The sequence below is a fragment of the Bufo bufo genome, chromosome 7 (genome assembly GCF_905171765.1).
Source record: "Bufo bufo chromosome 7, aBufBuf1.1, whole genome shotgun sequence".
Lineage (NCBI taxonomy): Eukaryota > Metazoa > Chordata > Amphibia > Anura > Bufonidae > Bufo > Bufo bufo.
In genome coordinates, this window is record NC_053395.1 from 67,883,486 (window position 1) to 67,907,020 (window position 23,535).

Below are 23,535 nucleotides of genomic sequence, written 5' to 3' on the forward strand. Positions count from 1 at the left end.
TGTGGCCTCCTTATGCTGCTGCCACCTCCACACTCTGTCACCGGGTCATTCTGTGGTCTCCTCATGCTGATGCTACCTCTACACTATGTCACCTTGCCACTCTGTGGCATTCTGCTGCTGCTGCCTCCTCCACACTATGTCACCTTGCCACTCTGTGGTCTCCTGATGCTGCTGCCACCTCCACACTATGTCACCTTGCCACTCTGGGGCCTTTTGATGCTGCCGCCACATCCACACACTGAGTTATTTGGTCAGTTTTGGCTCCATGACTGCCCAAATAAGCGAAGTGTGCAGTGATTCTAAAAGTGACACATGTCATCTGCATGTCATACAAAGTCACAGTATTATTTCATCAAAGCATAATCCCTATGCGTGTTGCTGCAAGGCACAGTGTTCTACACCACTATAAAGGCTCAGTAATTAGCTGTTTTTAACGAAATTCGCCGCAAATATATTCGGATCAAACCAATTTTTTTTTTATTTGTCGAACCAGTGAATCGAATTTTTAAAAAATTCGCTCATCATTATATACCTCCATAACATAGCTTGTGATAGACCATGTTGTGAAATTGGAGGAACATACTGAATAAAATGTGAGTGGAAGACTATAGGCCCATTTGTAGGAGTATCGTATTACAGAACTTTAATTTGGTCAGTTGCATGAGGCCAAAGCCGTATCGAAAACTTCTCAATACACTTTATACAATGGGTTAATCTAATATAGCAGTTTCTAAACAATCATCATAAACTACTGTCTGGAACATGAAAAATATCAATTTTAAAGACTATTTTATACAAGACAAATTTAACTTAAAAAGTGATCTGAAAGCCTTTTTTTACTAGAAATAGCATATAGCTACAAAGGTCAATAAGAGAAACAATGCCTGGTATTCCCATAAAACCTAATATCATAGATCCCGGGTTGTGAAACATTGTGTTTTATTTGTGCTGCCAAAGCTTGCCAAATTAATCATCTATGGCAGAGAAATATTATTCACTCTGGGAGTAGGTGTAACACAGGCTTTCCCCAGGAGGGCAATGTCCCATTGAGCATTTTTTTCATGGATAGAGAACTATTTATAAAAAGAAACATTCATCAAACTATGACACAGAGATGAAAGGAGAACTACTTTGCTATGATTTCAACTTTTCACTGTGTGCAGAAAGAATATGAGGAGACTTTCTGCATCAAGTATACATTTATTTGTCCAAATAGGTAAAGTAGAGTATTGGCACGAATCTTGATGGATTCATAAATGCTGCAAATCCATCATCATTGGTACAGTAAAGCAAGCTTTGGCGCTTGATTTCATGTGCAATAGGGGGTTTCCATTTTTCTGCTGAAGGAACTTACTAACTGTAAATAGACAGAAATAATGTTATAGAGAACCTGTCACAAAGAAAGTCAATGCAATACACAGGTAGTATGTTACAGGACAGGAGGAGCAGAGCAGACTGCTATATAGCTTTATGCGAAAAAAATTAATAATTGTAATTGATACATTTTCCCATCTCATTCAATGGGGGCATAGCGCTAGGATATGACCCCATTGCCTGATAGGTGCCTACATTGAGAACAGAGCCCCAAAAGTTGTAGAGGGCACACTGCGCATGCGCAGCTGCCGTCCATTCATTTCTATGGGGCCCTCAAAAATAGTCGAGCTGCCCTACAGAAATGAATGGGAGCAGTGGCCACCACCTTCCCAGATCCATTCTCTGTGTAGGTCCTAGTGATATGCCCCCTTTGTCTCAGATGGGAATGCCCCTTTAAATCTCTGCTTTTTATAAGTTCAGTCGCCCAGGTGGTTTGTTTTACAAGTGACTGATAGACTTCTGCGTGTGTGTATTCATATATATTCATAGGAGCTTAGAAAAGCAGACACAGTATAAATGACAAGTTTTGTTATATCACTTCCCAGTCTGCTCTGCTCCTTTTGCTTTATAACATGCTACATGCAGATTACACTGCATTTCATGGTGGCATGGTTCTCTTTTAATTCTCCTGCTTATTAGGTGCTATGTAGAGATGAGCAAATCGATTGAAAATGATTCCAATTTGACACTAATTTTGTAAACACTGACTTGGATCTGCTTTCAAATTCTTGGTTCAGACTAGTTGAATTATGAGAGAGGAGAATAATAAAAAATAATAAATAATAAAAAAAATTAGAAAAAAATGAGAGCCAAAAGAGAAAAACAAGATGAGTCCTAGAAAACCTCAGTGTGTCATACACAAATTTTCAGGCCAATTGGAGCATTGATTTGGTTAAATTTAATTCGGTCCCAAATTGAATTGGTCAACCGATTCAGCCCAATCAAATCTAAATAGAATTTTGAGCAATTCACTTATATCTAGTGCTAAGTGTACTAGAGTAATATTCATATTCATAATGTTCATATTGAAGATATCATAACATTTTGTAAATGAAGTGCAAGAGGTTTTTAACTCCCGACAAGGGCAAAATATTATTAACCTATAAAGAAAAACAGGACATTTTAATTAGTATTCATTCTAAGTTGGTGGACTAGGCTCCAAGAAGTTATTACTACATTTTTTCAATAAGGAATTAAAGAGGTAGTTTAATTTAGAAAAAGTAATTTTAAATATGTAATTTGGCAAATATGAAGTAAGTAGCAGTGAGGTTCCCCATTCAGGATCTAAATCTTTTTGACTGGGGATGAAAGCATTTGCAGGTTGTGTCTATTCCTCTGGAGGATACATGTCCTCATAATACAGGCAATTTATAGTACTTCAATTTCCCTGTGGTGGCGCTGCAGGGATATTGAACAATTGCTGTGAGTTTTCCTCACAGTTTTCAGCTATTCAATGTAATTCCTATTAGTAGTGTTGATCAAAATTTTTTATCACAAATATCGGCACTTCGAGAATTTGCAAAGATGTAGAATATAGTGCTATATATTCGTAATCGCGAATATTCTAGATTTTTTTTTGTATCACTAACCTCCCTTCTTGCTTATGGGCCAATAAGAAGGCTGCAATATATTTGTCAAAGCTTAGCAACATCCCTAGCAACCAATAGGAAAGCTGCCTACCCCTTTACTATATAAAAAACTCCCCAGCAGCCATTTTCTGTAGTTTTTTTGCAGTTCTGGGAGAGAGAGAGCAATGTCATTGCTGTGCTCTGTGCTTTCATCTGGATCCTATTCCTTATACAATTACATTAGATAGTTAGCTAATATATATAATACAGATAGTTAGTGGGAGATAGTCAGTGTGGGTTAGATAGGGATTTAGGGTAGCTGATAGGTTCCAGTGCAGGGTGTTAGGTAGTGTGGTAGGAATTACTGTTTCTCTGCTGTCCATGCATACATGCTGCAGACATAGTGCTGTGCACCAATCAGTAATATCAACTCAGACCTGATAAAATATGAAGTAGCATTCATTGCGCAAAAAATATGCGTATCATTAGTGCCGATTTGCACAATCACAAAAATAATGACGAGATCACGAATTCTAGAATTCACAAATTTATTACGAGTATTATGTGAAAAATGTACAAAATATTGCGAAAAAGAATATTGCCTATGCCGCTCATCACTAATTAGAAGGACAACCTGTGATCAGCTTATTCCTGAAGGACCCTTCATACCAAAAGGCAAACAATGTTCATCTGTGCATCCCCAATGATATTAATCGGGGGTGCAGGACTGATACCCTACAACCATGACTTTAACTCTCTGCTCTAAATACTTTTGTCAAGCCTCAGCCCTTCAAGCCCTACCCCAGGCAGAACATGGTGCATTAGTCTTTCAGTGATTGCTAATTTAAAGGATTATTCCAATCTGAAACATTTATTGCACAGCTACAGAATTAGAGTTGAGTGAACCGATTCGTAGTTAACCAGATTCATTATGAACTTTCCAAAATTTAGTCCAGCATTCAAACCTGAAACTTTTTAGGTTACTTTACAAAGAATCTAGTAAAACGGTGTGTAGCATTATTATACTGCACATGTCGGCGGGAAAAAGCATTAGGGAGGAAGCATACGAATGTTCACATGACCCTAAGAGGAAGTGGGTGGGTGGGAGGGAAGGCTTGCCCTGATTGGCTCACAGGCCGACAGACAGCCTGGATGAGTTTATCAGTGCTGCAGCAGGCAGGGAAGTGCCCATGCAGAACCAGCAGAACATCATTCAGTGTTGGGCTGTGAATGAGGGTGAATGGGTCTTGCAGTGTCTGGCAGAAAACAATCTTAGGGACAGTGCACAGTACAATCAAGATTATATTCTACTGCCAGGGACACTGAAGGGAAAGGCTAGAATTAATAATTGTGTAGAATAGGGACAAACAGGGAAAACTGTCAGCAAGGGAGTGAGAAGTGAGGAGATCCAGCTTGGTGTGCCTGGCAGTACATTCTAGATGCAATTGCTGCCTTATAACATAGCAACAGCTGATGCAGAACATCAAAAACAGCTACCTGCAAGGAAATCGTTTTTTCTTTTTTCTTTTTTTTTTTGCCATTTTAACAGAAATGGAAAAATAAATGTGGCAGGGAGGGTGAGGACTCCGATGATGATTATGTGCTGGACAGGACCTGGGTGCTAGATACAGGTTCTGAGGAGGAGGCAACATTAGAGGAGGAGGGTGATGGCAGCAGTGGCAGCAATAAAGAGCAGAGGGGCGAATTACTTCTCAAAAAACAACCAGGGCCACGTCTGCTTCAGGATCTTGTGATGCTGCTGACACTGTGGGTGGGTTAGGCCAAAAATAAGTCAGAACTAAGCTGAGTTCGGCTGCCTGTAGCTCTGTGTGAGCAATTCCTGCATGGTGTTTTTCTCCACAAGGCAGACACACAAAACCACAGACGTGTGCAAGATCTGCAGGATTAAAATAAGCCATGGATACAATTTGTCAACCTTTTTGAAAAGTTCAGTTCAAATCAAATATGCTTCAATTAGCCTAAAAATTGGTATATAACACTATGTAGTCTCCTAATACTCATATATTTTCAAAAAACCTCAGCAAATAAACATGAGTCCAGCAGAGAAAAAAGAGCCCCCACACATAAGATTCAGCTGAAAGTGAAATGTGCAATCAATTGCTCTATCCAAAACATTAAGAAAACTAGAATATCCAACCAAGGATTTTATTTCTCTCAATGAGATATGCAAACTAGCTGTCTTTCTAGAAGGACAAAAGAACCAAAATGCCACAAGTTGAATTTTGAAATGGTAAAATGAATTTGCTGATCCTTAATTTTAACAAATAGTTAAGGCTGTGTGCAGCCTGTAGTTGTGGGAGGAGCTCCCTTCCCTATTTATACCGTTCAGTCCAAGCAGGAGGGCGCCCGTTTCATGCTTGGTGTTCACCTCTGCTGATCCGTGACGCCACTTCCGGTTCCGAGTCTTCCGTGTGTCCCAGAGCGCGGCGCCAGCGGTAAGTTGGTGCTCCGGCACATCCAGGCGGTCGCGGCCTACCTTCGGCTACAAGCGCTTCTCCCCCTGCCCGTCTACCTCCTGTCCGGACGCTCCCTACAGTCGAGGTAGGCATCCAGGCCTCGCGCAGGGGTCCCGTGCGCCGGCCACGCATGGCACCATCAGTCGCCCCCCCCTCCAGGTACTCGGGCTCCGCCAGCGCAGACGTCGCTACCGGGGGGCGGGGTCAGCGGTCACAGGGGCGGCATTCAGCGCCGCGGCACCATTCAGGGCCGGCTGGCCTCGGGCGGTGAATGGGACTCCTTGCTGGCCGATCCGGGCTCCGGCAGGGTCCTGGGCACCGCCTGGGTTCCAGCGAGGGGGGAGGGGCTCTACAGCTGGCCGATTCCATTAGATCCCCAGCAGTTCCCTGTCACCCCAGGGGTTAGTGCGGGGGTCAGACTGGTCCAGGGAGCCTGAGGGCAGCGGGGCTGGCAGCTGCAGCCAGCCAAGACCTCTGTCAGCAGGCTCTGCAGCGGGCGCCGCTTCTCTGATCCCTGCGGGTCAGCGGCTGGTGTTGTCTGCCTGGCAGCTGCTGCCCTTTAACCCCCGCGCTGCTGAAAAAAAAAAAAAAAGGGGCATTTCTATGTTTTTTATTTTTTTATTTTATTTGTTTCTCATGTTGATGTTGTCTCAGGGCAGGCGTTTCTACAGGTCACGCAGGTGGCATGTTCCCTGTTTGGCCCTAGTATTTTGGTTATTCCATTTTTTCACAAGGTGGCTGGCATCCACTGATTCGCTCAGATGTCATGTGTTTCCCGGGTTACGCGAGGGCATGTATTCCCTGAATCGCTCAGGTGTATGTTCTCCCTGTTTCACTCAGGGCCAATGTATTCCCTAGTCGCGCAAGTATCACATTCCCCTGAATCGCTCAGGTACAATGTTATTCCTGATTCTTCCTGGTGTCATTTATTCCACAAGGTGCTCAGGTGCAATGTAATTCCTGTAACACTCTGGCGTCATGTATTCCCTGAATCGCTCAGGTGTCACGTGTATTTTTCCTGATTCTCTTAGGTGTCATAGGTTACCTAAGTCGCTCAAGTATTACGTGTTTCTTGTATCACTCAGGTGTCATGTATTCCCTGAATCGCTCAGGTGTCATGTATTCCCTGAATCGCTCAGGTGTCATGTATTCCCTGAATCGCTCAGGTGTCATGTATTCCCTGAATCGCTCAGGTGTCATGTATTCCCTGAATCGCTCAGGTGTCATGTATTCCCTGAATCGCTCAGGTGTCATGTATTCCCTGAACCCCTCAGGTGTCATGTATTCCCTAAACCGCACAGGTGTCATGTATTCCCTGAATCGCTCAGATGTCTCGATTCTCCCAGATTCCTCCGTCACTTCATGTCAGTGCCTATTATTCACACCTCTCCCCGGGTCTCGCACCAACACGGCTTATTTCTCCACGTAAACAGAGCCTCAGGCCACCGTAACTTCGAACGAGACTCTATCGTGTCGCTGGGCTCCTCCGTGTCCGGTCGCTCAACTGTGCAAATTCAGGTAAGGTCCAGCCGAGTGGCTGCTGTTGCGCCCCACCGCAGCACAGAGCTTGCTTCATCACGAGTAGAGTTGAGCGAACACCTGGATGTTCGGGTTCGAGAAGTTCGGTCGAACTTGACGGAAATGTTCGGGTTCGGGATCCGAACCCGAACCAAACTTCGTCCCGAACCCGAACCCCATTAAAGTCAATGAAGACCCGAACTTTTGGGCACTAAAAAGGCTGTAAAACAGCCCAGGAAAGAGCTAGAGGGCTGCAAAAGGCAGCAACATGTAGGTAAATCCCCTGCAAACAAATGTGGATAGGGAAATGAATTAAAATAAAAATTAAAAAAATAAAAATGACCCAATATCAATTGGACAGAGGTCCCATAGCAGAGAATCTGGCTTCACGTCAGCAGAGAATCAGTCTCTTCATGCCATAGCAAAGAATCTGGCTTCATGTCAGCACAGAATCAGTCTCTTCATGCCATAGCAGAGAATCTGGCTTCATGTCAGCACAGAATCAGTCTTCATGTCATAGCAGAGAATCAGGCTTCACGTCACCCACCACTGGAACAGGCCACTGTCACACATTTAGGCCCAGACACCCAGGCAGAGGAGAGAGGTCCCGTAACAGAGAATCTGGCCTTATGTCAGCGCAGAATCAGTCTTCATGTCATAGCAGAGAATCAGGCTTCACGTCACCCACCACTGGAACAGGCCACTGTCACACATTTAGGCCCAGGCACCCAGGCAGAGGAGAGAGGTCCCGTAACAGAGAATCTGGCCTTATGTCAGCGCATAATCAGTCTTCATGTCATAGCAGAGAATCAGGCTTCACGTCACCCACCACTGGAACAGGCCACTGTCACACATTTAGGCCCAGGCACCCAGGCAGAGGAGAGAGGTCCCGTAACAGAGAATCTGGCCTGATGTCAGCACAGAATCTGTCTTCATGTCATAGCAGAGAATCAGGCTTCACGTCACCCCCCACTGGAACAGGCCACTGTCACACATTTAGGCCCAGGCAGCCAGGCAGAGGAGAGAGGTCCCGTAACAGAGAATCTGGCCTTATGTCAGCGCAGAATCAGTCTTCATGTCATAGCAGAGAATCAGGCTTCACGTCATCCACCACTGGAACAGGCCACTGTCACACATTTAGGCCCCGGCACCCAGGCAGAGGAGAGAGGTCCCGTAACAGAGAATCTGGCCTGATGTCAGCACAGAATCTGTCTTCATGTCATAGCAGAGAATCAGGCTTCACGTCACCCACCACTGGAACAGGCCACTGTCACACATTTAGGCCCAGGCACCCAGGCAGAGGAGAGAGGTCCCGTAACAGAGAATCTGGCCTGATGTCAGCACAGAATCTGTCTTCATGTCATAGCAGAGAATCAGGCTTCATGTCACCCACCACTGGAACAGGCCACTGTCACACATTTAGGCCCAGACACCCAGGCAGAGGAGAGAGGTCCCGTAACAGAGAATCTGGCCTTATGTCAGCGCAGAATCAGTCTTCATGTCATAGCAGAGAATCAGGCTTCACGTCACCCACCACTGGAACAGGCCACTGTCACACATTTAGGCCCAGGCACCCAGGCAGAGGAGAGAGGTCCCGTAACAGAGAATCTGGCCTTATGTCAGCGCATAATCAGTCTTCATGTCATAGCAGAGAATCAGGCTTCACGTCACCCACCACTGGAACAGGCCACTGTCACACATTTAGGCCCAGGCACCCAGGCAGAGGAGAGAGGTCCCGTAACAGAGAATCTGGCCTGATGTCAGCACAGAATCTGTCTTCATGTCATAGCAGAGAATCAGGCTTCACGTCACCCCCCACTGGAACAGGCCACTGTCACACATTTAGGCCCAGGCAGCCAGGCAGAGGAGAGAGGTCCCGTAACAGAGAATCTGGCCTGATGTCAGCGCAGAATCAGTCTTCATGTCATAGCAGAGAATCAGGCTTCACGTCATCCACCACTGGAACAGGCCACTGTCACACATTTAGGCCCCGGCACCCAGGCAGAGGAGAGAGGTCCCGTAACAGAGAATCTGGCCTGATGTCAGCACAGAATCTGTCTTCATGTCATAGCAGAGAATCAGGCTTCACGTCACCCACCACTGGAACAGGCCACTGTCACACATTTAGGCCCAGGCACCCAGGCAGAGGAGAGAGGTCCCGTAACAGAGAATCTGGCCTGATGTCAGCACAGAATCTGTCTTCATGTCATAGCAGAGAATCAGGCTTCATGTCACCCACCACTGGAACAGGCCACTGTCACACATTTAGGCCCAGGCACCCAGGCAGAGGAGAGAGGTCCCGTAACAGAAAATCTGGCCTTATGTCAGCACAGAATCTGTCTTCATGTCATAGCAGAGAATCAGGCTTCACGTCACCCACCACTGGAACAGGCCACTGTCACACATTTAGGCCCCGGCACCCAGACAGAGGAGAGCGGTCCCGTAACAGAGAATCTGGCCTTATGTCAGCGCAGAATCTGTCTTCATGTCATAGCAGAGAATCAGGCTTCACGTCACCCACCACTGGAACAGGCCACTGTCACACATTTAGGCCCCGGCACCCAGACAGAGGAGAGCGGTCCTGTAACAGAGAATCTGGCCTTATGTCAGCGCAGAATCTGTCTTCATGTCATAGCAGAGAATCAGGCTTCACGTCACCCACCACTGGAACAGGCCACTGTCACACATTTAGGCCCCGGCACCCAGACAGAGGAGAGCGGTCCCGTAACAGAGAATCTGGCCTTATGTCAGCGCAGAATCTGTCTTCATGTCATAGCAGAGAATCAGGCTTCACGTCACCCACCACTGGAACAGGCCACTGTCACACATTTAGGCCCAGGCACCCAGGCAGAGGAGAGAGGTCCCGTAACAGAGAATCTGGCCTGATGTCAGCACAGAATCTGTCTTCATGTCATAGCAGAGAATCAGGCTTCACGTCACCCACCACTGGAACAGGCCACTGTCACACATTTAGGCCCAGGCACCCAGGTAGAGGAGAGAGGTCCCGTAACAGAGAATCTGGCCTGATGTCAGCACAGAATCTTTCTTCATGTCATAGCAGAGAATCAGGCTTCACGTCACCCACCACTGGAACAGGCCACTGTCACATATTTAGGCCCAGGCACCCAGGCAGAGGAGAGAGGTCGCGTAACAGAGAATCTGGCTTCATGTCAGCACAGAATAAGTCTTCATGTCATAGCAGAGAATCAGGCTTCACGTCACCCACCACTGGAACAGGCCACTGTCACACACTTAGGCCCCGGCACCCAGACAGAGGAGAGGTTCATTCAACTTTGTGTTGCCCCGCAATATAATGGTAAAATGAAATTAAAAATAGTATTGAATGAGGAAGTGCCCTGGAGTAGAATAATATATTGTTAAGGGGAGGTAGTTAATATCTAATCTGCACAAGGGATGGACAGGTCCTGTGGGATCCATGCCTGGTTCATTTTTATGAACGTCAGCTTGTCCACATTGGCTGTAGACAGGCGGCTGCGTTTGTCTGTAATGACGCCCCCTGCCGTGCTGAATACACGTTCAGACAAAAAGCTGGCCGCCGGGCAGGCCAGCACCTCCAAGGCATAAAAGGCTAGCTCTGGCCACGTGGACAATTTGGAGACCCAGAAGTTGAATGGGGCCGAACCATCAGTCAGTACGTGGAGGGGTGTGCACAGGTACTGTTCCACCATGTTAGGGCTCTTTCACACCTGCGTTATTGTCTTCCGGCATAGAGTTCCGTCGTCGGGGCTCTATGCCGGAAGAATCCTGATCAGGATTATCCTAATGCATTCTGAATGGAGAGAAATCCGTTCAGAATGCATCAGGATGTCTTCAGTTCCGGAACGGAACGTTTTTTGGCCGGAGAAAATACCGCAGCATGCTGCGCTTTTTGCTCCGGCCAAGGGCGCCCCAAGCGCATGGATCACGTGATGGCATAGATCACGTCATCCATGCGCATAGGGCGCTCTGACGTCATTCTGGAGCGCCCGGGGAGCCGCATGGACTGTAAGTATACCGCTCCCCCGCTCCCCGCTCCTACTATGGCAACCAGGACTTTAATAGCGTCCTGGGTGCTATAGTAACACTGAAAACATTTGGAAGATAGTTCCGTCTTCAAATGCTTTCAGTACACTTGCGTTTTTCCGGATCCGGCGGGCACCTCCGGCAACGGAAGTGCATGCCGGATCCCAACAACGCAAGTGTGAAAGAGGCCTTAGTGAAATGTTGCCTCCTGCTAACACGTTCCATATCAGGTGGTGGTGCAGTTAGCTGTGGCGTGGTGACAAAACTTTTCCACATCTCTGCCATGCTAACCCTGCCCTCAGAGGAGCTGGCCGTGACACAGCTGCGTTGGCGACCTCTTGCTCCTCCTCTGCCTTCGCCTTGGGCTTCCAATGGTTCCCCTGTGACATTTGGGAATGCTCTCAGTAGCGCGTCTACCAACGTGCGCTTGTACTCGCGCATCTTCCTATCACGCTCCAGTGTAGGAAGTAAGGTGGGCACATTGTCTTTGTACCGGGGATCCAGCAGGGTGGCAACCCAGTAGTCCGCACACGTTAAAATGTGGGCAACTCTGCTGTCGTTGCGCAGGCACTGCAGCATGTAGTCGCTCATGTGTGCCAGGCTGCCCAGAGGTAAGGACAAGCTGTCCTCTGTGGGAGGCGTATCGTCATCGTCCTGTGTTTCCCCCCAGCCACGCACCAGTGATGGGCCCGAGCTGCTTTGGGTGCCACCCCGCTGTGAACATGCTTCATCCTCATCCTCCTCCACCTCCTCCTCATCCTCGTCCTCCTCGTCCTCCAGTAGTGGGCCCTGTCTGGCCACATTTGCACCTGGCCTCTGGTGTTGCAAAAAACCTCCCTCTGAGTCACTTCGAAGAGACTGGCCTGAAAGTGCTAAAAATGACCCCTCTTCCTCCTCTTCCTCCTGGGCCACCTCCTCTTCCATCATCGCCCTAAGTGTTTTCTCAAGGAGACATAGAAGTGGTATTGTAACGCTGATAACGGCGTCATCGCCACTGGCCATGTTGGTGGAGTACTCGAAACAACGCAACAGGGCACACAGGTCTAGCATGGAGGCCCAGTCATTGGTGGTGAAGTGTGTCTGATCCACAGTGCGACTGACCCGTGCGTGCTGCAGCTGAAACTCCACTATGGCCTGCTGCTGCTCGCACAGTCTGTCCAGCATATGCAAGGTGGAGTTCCACCTGGTGGGTACGTCGCATATGAGGCGGTGAGCGGGAAGGCCGAAGTTACGCTGTAGCGCAGACAGGCGAGCAGCGGCAGGGTGTGAACGCCGGAAGCGCGAACAGACGGCCCGCACTTTATGCAGCAGCTCTGACATGTCGGGGTAGTTGCGAATGAATTTCTGCACCACCAAATTCAGCACATGCGCCAGGCAAGGGATGTGCGTCAAACCGGCTAGTCCCAGAGCTGCAACGAGATTTCGCCCATTATCGCACACCACCAGGCCGGGCATGAGGCTCACCGGCAGCAACCACTCGTCGGTCTGTTGTTCTATACCCCGCCACAACTCCTGTGCGGTGTGGGGCCTGTCCCCCAAACATATGAGTTTCAGAATGGCCTGCTGACGTTTACCCCGGGCTGTGCTGAAGTTGGTGGTGAAGGTGTGTGGCTGACTGGATGAGCAGGTGGAAGAAGAGGAGGAGGAAGCTGAGTAGGAGGAGGAGGAGACAGGAGGCAAAGAATGTTGCCCTGCGATCCTTGGCGGAAGGACGTGCGCCAAACAGCTCTCCGCCTGGGGCCCAGCAGCCACTACATTTACCCAGTGTGCAGTTAGGGAGATATAGCGTCCCTGGCCGTGCTTACTGGTCCACGTATCTGTGGTTAGGTGGACCTTGCCACAGATGGTGTTGCGCAGTGCACACTTGATTTTATCGGACACTTGTTTGTGCAGGGAAGGCACGGCTCTCTTGGAGAAGTAGTGGCGGCTGGGAACAACATACTGTGGGACAGCAAGTGACATGAGCTGTTTGAAGCTGTGTGTGTCCACCAGCCTAAATGACAGCATTTCATAGGCCAATAGTTTAGAAATGCTGGCATTCAGGGCCAGGGATCGAGGGTGGCTAGGTGGGAATTTACGCTTTCTCTCAAATGTTTGTGAGATGGAGAGCTGAACGCTGCCGTGTGACATAGTTGAGATGCTTGATGACGCAGGTGGTGGTGTTGGTGGTACATCCCATGTTTGCTGGGCGGCAGGTGCCAACGTTCCTCCAGAGGCAGAGGAAGAGGCCGAGGCGGCGGCAGCAGCGGCAGAAGAGGCCGAGGCGGCGGCAGCAGCAGAAGAGGCCGAGGCGGCAGCAGCAGAAGAGGTAGCAGGGGAAGCCTGAGTGACTTCCTTGTTTTTAAGGTGTTTACTCCACTGCAGTTCATGCTTTGCATGCAGGTGCCTGGTCATGCAGGTTGTGCTAAGGTTCAGAACGTTAATGCCTCGCTTCAGGCTCTGATGGCACAGCGTGCAAACCACTCGGGTCTTGTCGTCAGCATATTGTTTGAAGAAGTGCCATGCCAGGGAACTCCTTGAAGCTGCCTTTGGGGTGCTTAGTCCCAGATGGCGGCGGTCAGTAGCAGGCGGAGTCTCTTGGCGGCGGGTGTTCTGATTTTGCCCACTGCTCCCTCTTTTACTACGCTGTTGGCTCGGTCTCACCACTGCCTCTTCCTCCGAACTGTGAAAGTCAGTGGCACGACCTTCATTCCATGTGGGGTCTAGGACCTCATCGTCCCCTGCATCGTCTTCCACCCAGTCTTGATCCCTGACCTCCTGTTCAGTCTGCACACTGCAGAAAGACGCAGCAGTTTGCACCTGTGTTTCGTCATCATCAGAGACGTGCTGAGGTGGTATTCCCATGTCCTCATCATCAGGAAACATAAGTGGCTGTGCGTTAGTGCATTCTATCTCTTCCACCCCTGGTGAAGGGCTAGGTGGATGTTCTTGGGAAACCCTGGCAGCAGAGTCTTCAAACAGCATAAGAGACTGCTGCACAACTTGAGGCTCAGACAGTTTCCCTGATATGCATGGGGGTGATGTGACAGACCGATGGGCTTGGTTTTCATGCGCCATCTGTGCGCTTTCTGCAGAAGACTGGGTGGGAGATAATGTGAACTTGCTGGATGCACTGTCGGCCACCCAATTGACTAATGCCTGTACCTGCTCAGGCCTTACCATCCTTAGAACGGCATTGAGCCCCACCAAATATCCCTGTAAATTCTGGCGGCTACTGGGACCTGAGGTAGTTGGTACACTAGGACGTGTGGCTGTGGCAGAACGGCCACGTCCTATCCCAGCACCAGAGGGTCCACTAACACCACCACGACCATGTCCACGTCCGCGTCCGCGTCCCTTATTAGATGTTTTCCTCATTGTTCCCGTTCACCACAATTTTGAGAATGGGAAATTTGGGAATAGTTTTTCAACCCAGAACAAAAAGTGTGCTTTTACGGTCACTACAAATAACTTGACCAGCTAAAACAGTACAGATTTGGTTGAATAGAAATGTGAGGCCTGTTTTTTTTTTGCGCTGTGTGACAGGTATAGGTTTAATCACAGAATCACACTTCTATCTGCACGGTAGCGTGTGTCTTAGGTTTTTCTGAATGACACTATCAGTACCTTTAATGTAAGATATCCTTTTTGGGATAGATTTCAAGTAGGCCTCAAATACCAGAAACTAGTTATTTTGAGAATGTCAAATTTGGGAATAGTTTTTCAACCCAGAAAAAAAAATGTGCTTTTACGGTCACTAGAAATAACTTGACCAGCTAAAACAGTACAGATTTGGTTGAATAGAAATGTGAGGCCTGTTTTTTTTTGCGCTGTGTGACAGGTATAGGTTTAATCACAGAATCAGACTTCTATCTGCACGGTAGCGTGTGTCTTAGGTTTTTCTGAATGACACTATCAGTATCTTTAATGTAAGATATCCTTTTTGGGATAGATTTCAAGTAGGCCTCAAATACCAGAAACTAGTTATTTTGAGAATGGCAAATTTGGGAATAGTTTTTCAACCCAGAAAAAAAAATGTGCTTTTACGGTCACTAGAAATAACTTGACCAGCTAAAACAGTACAGATTTGGTTGAATAGAAATGTGAGGCCTGTTTTTTTTTTTGCGCTGTGTGACAGGTATAGGTTTAATCACAGAATCAGACTTCTATCTGCACGGTAGCGTGTGTCTTAGGTTTTTCTGAATGACACTATCAGCACCTTCATTGTAAGATATCCTTTTTGGGATAGATTTCAAGTAGGCCTCAAATACCAGAAACTAGTTATTTTGAGAATGGCAAATTTGGGAATAGTTTTTCAACCCAGAAAAAAAAATGTGCTTTTACGGTCACTAGAAATAACTTGACCAGCTAAAACAGTACAGATTTGGTTGAATAGAAATGTGAGGCCTGTTTTTTTTTGCGCTGTGTGACAGGTATAGGTTTAATCACAGAATCAGACTTCTATCTGCACGGTAGCGTGTGTCTTAGGTTTTTCTGAATGACACTATCAGTATCTTTAATGTAAGATATCCTTTTTGGGATAGATTTCAAGTAGGCCTCAAATACCAGAAACTAGTTATTTTGAGAATGGCAAATTTGGGAATAGTTTTTCAACCCAGAAAAAAAAATGTGCTTTTACGGTCACTAGAAATAACTTGACCAGCTAAAACAGTACAGATTTGGTTGAATAGAAATGTGAGGCCTGTTTTTTTTTTTGCGCTGTGTGACAGGTATAGGTTTAATCACAGAATCAGACTTCTATCTGCACGGTAGCGTGTGTCTTAGGTTTTTCTGAATGACACTATCAGCACCTTCAATGTAAGATATCCTTTTTGGGATAGATTTCAAGTAGGCCTCAAATACCAGAAACTAGTTATTTTGAGAATGGCAAATTTGGGAATAGTTTTTCAACCCAGAAAAAAAAAAATGTGCTTTTACGGTCACTACAAATAACTTGACCAGCTAAAACAGTACAGATTTGGTTGAATAGAGATGTGAGGCCTGTTTTTTTTTTTGCGCTGTGTGACAGGTATAGGTTTAATCACAGAATCAGACTTCTATCTGCACGGTAGCGTGTGTCTTAGGTTTTTCTGAATGACACTATCAGCACCTTCAATGTAAGATATCCTTTTTGGGATAGATTTCAAGTAGGCCTCAAATACCAGAAACTAGTTATTTTGAGAATGGCAAATTTGGGAATAGTTTTTCAACCCAGAAAAAAAAAATGTGCTTTTACGGTCACTACAAATAACTTGACCAGCTAAAACAGTACAGATTTGGTTGAATAGAGATGTGAGGCCTGGTTTTTTTTGCGCTGTGTGACAGGTATAGGTTTAATCACAGAATCAGACTTCTATCTGCACTGTAGCGTGTGTCTTAGGTTTTTCTGAATGACACTATCAGCACCTTCAATGTAAGATATCCTTTTTGGGATAGATTTCAAGTAGGCCTCAAATACCAGAAACTAGTTATTTTGAGAATGTAAAATTTGGGAATAGTTTTTCAACCCAGAAAAAAAAAGTGCTTTTACGGTCACTACAAATAGCTTGACCAGCTAAAACAGTACAGATTTGGTTGAATAGAGATGTGAGGCCTGTTTTTTTTTTGCGCTGTGTGACAGGTATAGGTTTAATCACAGAATCAGACTTCTATCTGCACGGTAGCGTGTGTCTTAGGTTTTTCTGAATGACACTATCAGCACCTTCAATGTAAGATATCCTTTTTGGGATAGATTTCAAGTAGGCCTCAAATACCAGAAACTAGTTATTTTGAGAATGGCAAATTTGGGAATAGTTTTTCAACCCAGAAAAAAAAAAATTTGCTTTTACGGTCACTACAAATAACTTGACCAGCTAAAACAGTACAGATTTGGTTGAATAGAGATGTGAGGCCTGTTTTTTTTTTTGCGCTGTGTGACAGGTATAGGTTTAATCACAGAATCAGACTTCTATCTGCACGGTAGCGTGTGTCTTAGGTTTTTCTGAATGACACTATCAGCACCTTCAATGTAAGATATCCTTTTTGGGATAGATTTCAAGTAGGCCTCAAATACCAGAAACTAGTTATTTTGAGAATGTAAAATTTGGGAATAGTTTTTCAACCCAGAAAAAAAAAAGTGCTTTTACGGTCACTACAAATAGCTTGACCAGCTAAAACAGTACAGATTTGGTTGAATAGAGATGTGAGGCCTGTTTTTTTTTGCGCTGTGTGACAGGTATAGGTTTAATCACAGAATCAGACTTCTATCTGCACGGTAGCGTGTGTCTTAGGTTTTTCTGAATGACACTATCAGCACCTTCAATGTAAGATATCCTTTTTGGGATAGATTTCAAGTAGGCCTCATATAGCAGAAACTAGTTATTTTGAGAATGGCAAATTTGGGAATAGTTTTTCAACCCAGAACAAAAAGTGTGCTTTTACGGTCACTACAAATAACTTGACCAGCTAAAACAGTACAGATTTGGTTGAATAGAAATGTCAGGTCTATTTTTTAGGCGCTGGGTGACAGGCTCAACTTGCCCCTGATGTAGTATATTGCCAAAAAATAACCACACTGTTGATGGTTAAATGCACTTGGGTGACACAGGCTCAGCCTGCACCAGATGTAGTATATGGCCAAAAAATAATCAGACTGTTGATGGTTAAATGCACTTCGGTGACACAGGCTCAGCCTGCAGCTGATGTAGTATATGGCCAAAAAATAACCAGACTGTTGATGGTTAAATGCACTTCGGTGACACAGGCTCAGCCTGCAGCTGATGTAGGATATAGCACAAAATAACCACACTATTGATGGCTAAATACACTTGGTGATAGCTTGTGCTGGCGCTCCACAAGTCACAAAATGGCCGCCGATCACCCCAGAAAAAAAGTGATCTAAAAACGCTCTGGGCAGCCTCAAAAAAGTGAGCAAGTCAATATTAGCACTTCAATGATCCACAGCTGCAGATCGATCACAGAATGAAGTCTTTTGGAGGAGTTAATCTGCCTAATCTCGCCCTAACGTCGCAGCTGCAACCTCTCCCTATGCTTCAATCAGCAGAGTGACGTGCAGCGCAACGTGACCCAAGCTTATATAGAGGCTGGGTCACTTGCTGCACTGGCCAATCACAGCCATGCCAATAGTAGGCAAGGCTGTGATGGCCTCTTGGGGCAAGTAGTATGACGCTTGTTGATTGGCTGCTTTGCAGCCTTTTAAAAAGCGCCAAGAAAGCGCCGAACACCGAACCCGAACACGGACTTTTACGAAAATGTTCGGGTTCGGGTCCGTGTCACGGACACCCCAAAATTCGGTACGAACCCGAACTATACAGTTCGGGTTCGCTCATCCCTAATCTCGAGCTTCCATTCTTAGGTCTTCAGCTTCACCGGTGATATTGGTAGCGTGGTCCGTTCAATTCGGGTAGGTGGCGATCCTCCCTTCTCCGTGTTCATTTCCGTTCCCCCGCTGCTCTCGCCCAGTCGTTCGGACAATAAAAAATAAAAAATATTCTGAAGGGGGGGAGCTTTTAATCACGTGTATATTTGCTTACCTCTTTTAAGCAGTGTAAGATGTCTCAAGCTCTTGAATCAGACGATAACCTGTCCTTACCCGGGTCTTCGGTGTCGGGGCGCGCCAGTAACCCATCCCTGCGTAGCTGGATTATCCCAAAACTCGTTGCAGAGCTTAACAGGAGCGGAATCCGACATCCCGCATCTGCAAGGAAGGCGGAGCTCTACCGTCTCCTGATGACGGAGCCGGAGGGTTCCAACGACCAGCCGTCTCTCTCTTCCATCCAGCTGTTCCTGCTGCAGTTGCAGTCTACCATCGGCAGTCTGTCTGGTTCGGTGGCTGATATTCAGGCCAGAATGGGGGAATTGGAGTCCCGGCCTCCGGCGGCACCGCCATCCCCAGCCCCTCCTGCCATTCCTTCAACTTCCCAGGACACGGCACCAGGTACGGTCCGTGCCAGCCCCCAGATTGCTCCCTCGCACTTCATCCCGGAAAATTTAAAAAGGGATATCCTGGCAGGGAGGGATGTCAACTTGGCGTCCATTCTCATCGCGTCTCAGGACGTGTCAGAGAATAAAATAATAAATTGCGGAGAAGTCTCAGTAGTTCTCAGGGCCAAGGACGCCCGCCTGAACCGTGAGCTATCAATTCCAGAGTTTGTCCTAGCTTTCAGCCTCTACCAGGACACCATCTGCGCCGTCCAGCCACACAGACGTGAGGAACTGGACTCGTACTTATACCGGGTCACCGACTTGGGGTACAAGTACGGTGGAACCAACTTTTATGATTACCACCGGTCATTCTCGGCCAAGGCAGCCGCTGCCCTCGCCCAGTTTCAATTCATCACGGACTGGGCGAATCTAGACATGGAGCTGTTCTGTCGTCATTTTGCGGGGTTACGGGCTCCCACGTGCGCGGCCTGTCAGTCCATCCAGCATACCACTGACTGGTAACATAGTAACATAGTAACATAGTACATAAGGACGAAAAAAGACATTTGTCCATCCAGTTCGGCCTGTTATCCTGCAAGTTGATCCAGAGAAAGGCAAAAAAAAACTGTGAGGTAGAAGCCAATTTTCCTCACTTTAGGGGAATAAAAAATTCCTTCCCGACTCCAATCAGGCAATCAGAATAACTCCCTGGATCAACGACCCCTCTCTAGTAGCTATAGCCTGTAATATTATTACACTCCAGAAATACATCCAGGCCCCTCTTGAATTTCTTTATTGTACTTACCATCACCACCTCCTCAGGCAGAGAGTTCCATAGTCTCACTGCTCTTACCGTAAAGAATCCTTTTCTATGTTTGTGTACAAACCTTCTTTCCTCCAAACGCAGAGGATGTCCCCTCGTCACAGTCACAGTCCTGGGGATAAATAGATGATGGGATAGATCTCTGTACTGCCCCTTGATATATTTATACATAGTAATTAGATCTCCCCTCAGTCGTCTTTTTTCTAACGTGAATAACCCTAATTTTGATAATCTTTCAGGGTACTGTAGTTGCCCCATTCCAGTTATTACTTTAGTTGCCCTCCTCTGGACCCTCTCTAGCTCTGCTATGTCTGCCTTGTTCACTGGAGCCCAGAACTGTACACAGTACTCCATGTGTGGTCTGACTAATGATTTGTAAAGTAGTAGGAATATGTTCTCATCACGGGCATCTATGCCCCTTTTGATGCAACCCATTATCTTATTGGCCTTGGCAGCAGCTGCCTGACACTGTTTTTTGCAGCTTAGTTTGCTGTTTATTAAAATTCCTAGATCCTTTTCCATGTCAGTGTTACCGAGTGTTTTACCATTTAGTATGTACGGGTTACTAGCATTATTCCTTCCAATGTGCATAACTTTACATTTGTAAGTGTTAAACCTCATCTGCCACTTATCTGCCCAAGCCTGCAATCTATCCAGATCCCTCTGTAGTAGTATACTGTCCTCTTCAGTGTAAATTACTTTACACAGTTTAGTGTCTGTGGCGAAACCAACCTCGCCACTGGGCTTTGGAGAGGACTGGCTGCTGGCCTCTTGCCCCAGGATTATGGGCCCTATCATCAGCCCATGCAAAGCTTAAGCTCCATGGCAATTGAACTGTATGTGTGTGGTCTGAGCGCCATTCAATAATATGCGCTCAGACCTAAGCTATCTGGGGATATGTTGCATGTCTTTATTTTATGTAGTAAATGTAACCTTGTGTATTTTATTGTATTTTATGTCTTTTTGCAACCATGTGCTCAATGGAGTCTGCCTCTATCCCTGGATATAATTTGATTATTTCCCATTGTCTCCAGGAAAGAGGGCTCTGTAAAACTGGTTTGAGCCAGATAGCCATGTGCCAGCCAGGGCCCAAAAGATATTTTACTAACTTTTGAACCCCTGGTCTGATTCATGCCATTTTTTAATATGTTGTTCCCCTGAATGGATTGATTGTGAATATGTAATTTTTATGTGAATGTGAGGTATGGTTTTAGAGTTATGAAAGTTGGGTAGAAAGTATGTTTAACTGTATGTATAATTGAGTCTCCTCTCAGGATAAGGGGAGGGAATATGCTGGGTGTGTTTCTATTGTCCCATTGTGTGTTTAAAATGGTGATGTCTGTTCTGTTGTCCTCACATGTGTATTGGCGATCTCCTTTTGTCCTCAGAGATAATTGGATTGCTCTTCAGGTTGTCTGGACAGAGAGGAGGAAACCATGATGCATTGTGGGGATATGTTGTCCTATGTTACAGTCTTCATTCTGGTCCTCTGGGGGCGTGAACGATTGGTTGCTGTAGTTACATTGTATGTCTTGTAATATACTGATTGGTTGTATTTCAAACCCCTGTGGGCAGTACTCTGTTTGTTTTTTGTGAATAAAAGAGGCTGTACTCCAAGTACAGTCAGACCACTGCTTGAGCCTCAACACGGAGCCTTGTCTCGTTATTGGGGAGATTCACTGTATGCTGTTAGAAGACCGATTGCCAGGATTGTATGGTTTTCCTGTTCGTCTGCTAGCAGCTATTCGTGAGGTTCCAGTTTGGAGTGCTACTTTGTATCCAGTTCGGGAATTTGGTGTCCTGCAGTAGCTGTGCCTGTCTCTCAGAAAGGGGCTTATCGCCTAAACGGATTTTAACCCCTTGTCTGCTGAAACGCTTTGTTACATTGGTGGCAAGCAGCGGGATCGTTCCTACAGCCAGAAGGACAGCTACGGGAGACACCATTTCTGTGGATTCTACAATTTAAGGACAACGCATGTCTCAGTACAGCGACCCTAAAAGCACCAGGATGGAACCAGCAGTGTTATACGAGGAGGAGGACCTGGATGGCCGGGATGCATTAAGGAAAGGCATCTGGTACCAGGCCCTGGATAATCTACAATACCAGCGGGGTGAGAGTCTCCCCAGTGAAGAGCAGCGGTTGCAGAAGCAAGTGGCCCTGCGGATGCCCTTCCTGGGAGAGCAGCCCCTGGAGGAATGGGTGAAGGAACTAGAGCACCGGGTATGGCAGGAGCTATGGCTGGAGGATGCCTACCAGGCGCTTTGGTGGTATATGGCACAGTATATACCCTGGACAGCCGAACATGACAAGCCAGAGGGAGAGGAGTTTTATGGTCCTGGCTTGTTATGGGAGTCCTTTGCAGAGCCTGACTTCGGGAGCCTTGCACAGTCCAGACTTCAGGACATTTTTTATGAGAGGGAGGCTAGGCATGAGTGGGATGACCCCCATGAGGTAGAGCAAGACCTGGCTCACCTAGCAACCCTGGAGTGGGAACTGGAGCAGGACTACCGAGATCTCTTCCACTCCATTGAGAAGGCTCAGCAGGACGGTAAGGTGACAGACCCAGATCCAGACCCATTCAGCTGGGAGGATATTGTAGAGTGTTACTGGGAAGGACCCCAGGTGGCCGGTAGAGATGGGACCGAGGTCTCTCCACCGGTCCAGCAGGGAATTGGGAGCCCAGTCTCCATTCCCCAGCGGCAGTGTGAAGTGCAGGGAGATGAGAGCAGCGTCCTCCCTCTTCAGCGGCAGGCTGAGTTACAGGGGGCAGAGGTAGTTGTTCCTGCCCCCCAGCAGCAGAGTGATATGCTGGGAAGGCAGTGTGAAATGCAGGGAGAGGAGAGCAGCGTCCTCCCTCCCCGGCGGCAGGCTGAGTTACAGGGGGCAGAGGTGGTTGTTTCTGCCCCCCAGCAGCAGCATGATTTTTTGGAAATTGGGAGCCCAGTCTCCATTCCTCAGCGACAGGCGGAGTTACGGGGGGCAGAGACAGTCGGTCCTGTCCCCCAGCGGCAGAGTGTCCAGCAGGGAATAGAGAGCCCAGTCTCCTTTCCCCAGCAGCAGGACACTGTATTGGGAGCAGAGACGGTCGGTCGCCCTCCCCAGCGGCAGCTTAACGCACCAGGGGGAGACAGTAAGCCCCACAACAGTACAGATGGGACCGTTGTCTCTGCACTTACAGTACAGGGGGTAGAGACAGTCGGTCTCCCCCTCCAACAACCAGGCTCCAACCAGGCTTCTTCCGTGGTAGCGCTGGCACCAGGGCAGAGTACCGCTGATACCTGCCCACAAAGCAACCTCCACTCTAAGCCAGGGAGCAACACGGAGACCAGGAGTACCAGCTTCCAACATAACCTTGGTGGACTCACTGGACAGAGACAGGCTACCAAATGCAACAGGTCCAGTATTGGGTTGAGGGTGGGCTGCCAGACTAACTCAGGTACCGACCGGCGTGAGGTCAGGTACCTGGTTAGTCTTCCCTGGGGGGGGGGAGATGTGTGGCGAAACCAACCTCGCCACTGGGCTTTGGAGAGGACTGGCTGCTGGCCTCTTGCCCCAGGATTATGGGCCCTATCATCAGCCCATGCAAAACTTAAGCTCCATGGCAATTGAACTGTATGTGTGTGGTCTGAGTGCCATTCAATAATATGCGCTCAGACCTAAGCTATCTGGGGATATGTTGCATGTCTTTATTTTATGTAGTAAATGTAACCTTGTGTATTTTTTATTGTATTTTATGTCTTTTTGCAACCATGTGCTCAATGGAGTCTGCCTCTATCCCTGGATATAATTTGATTATTTCCCATTGTCTCCAGGAAAGAGGGCTCTGTAAAACTGGTTTGAGCCAGATAG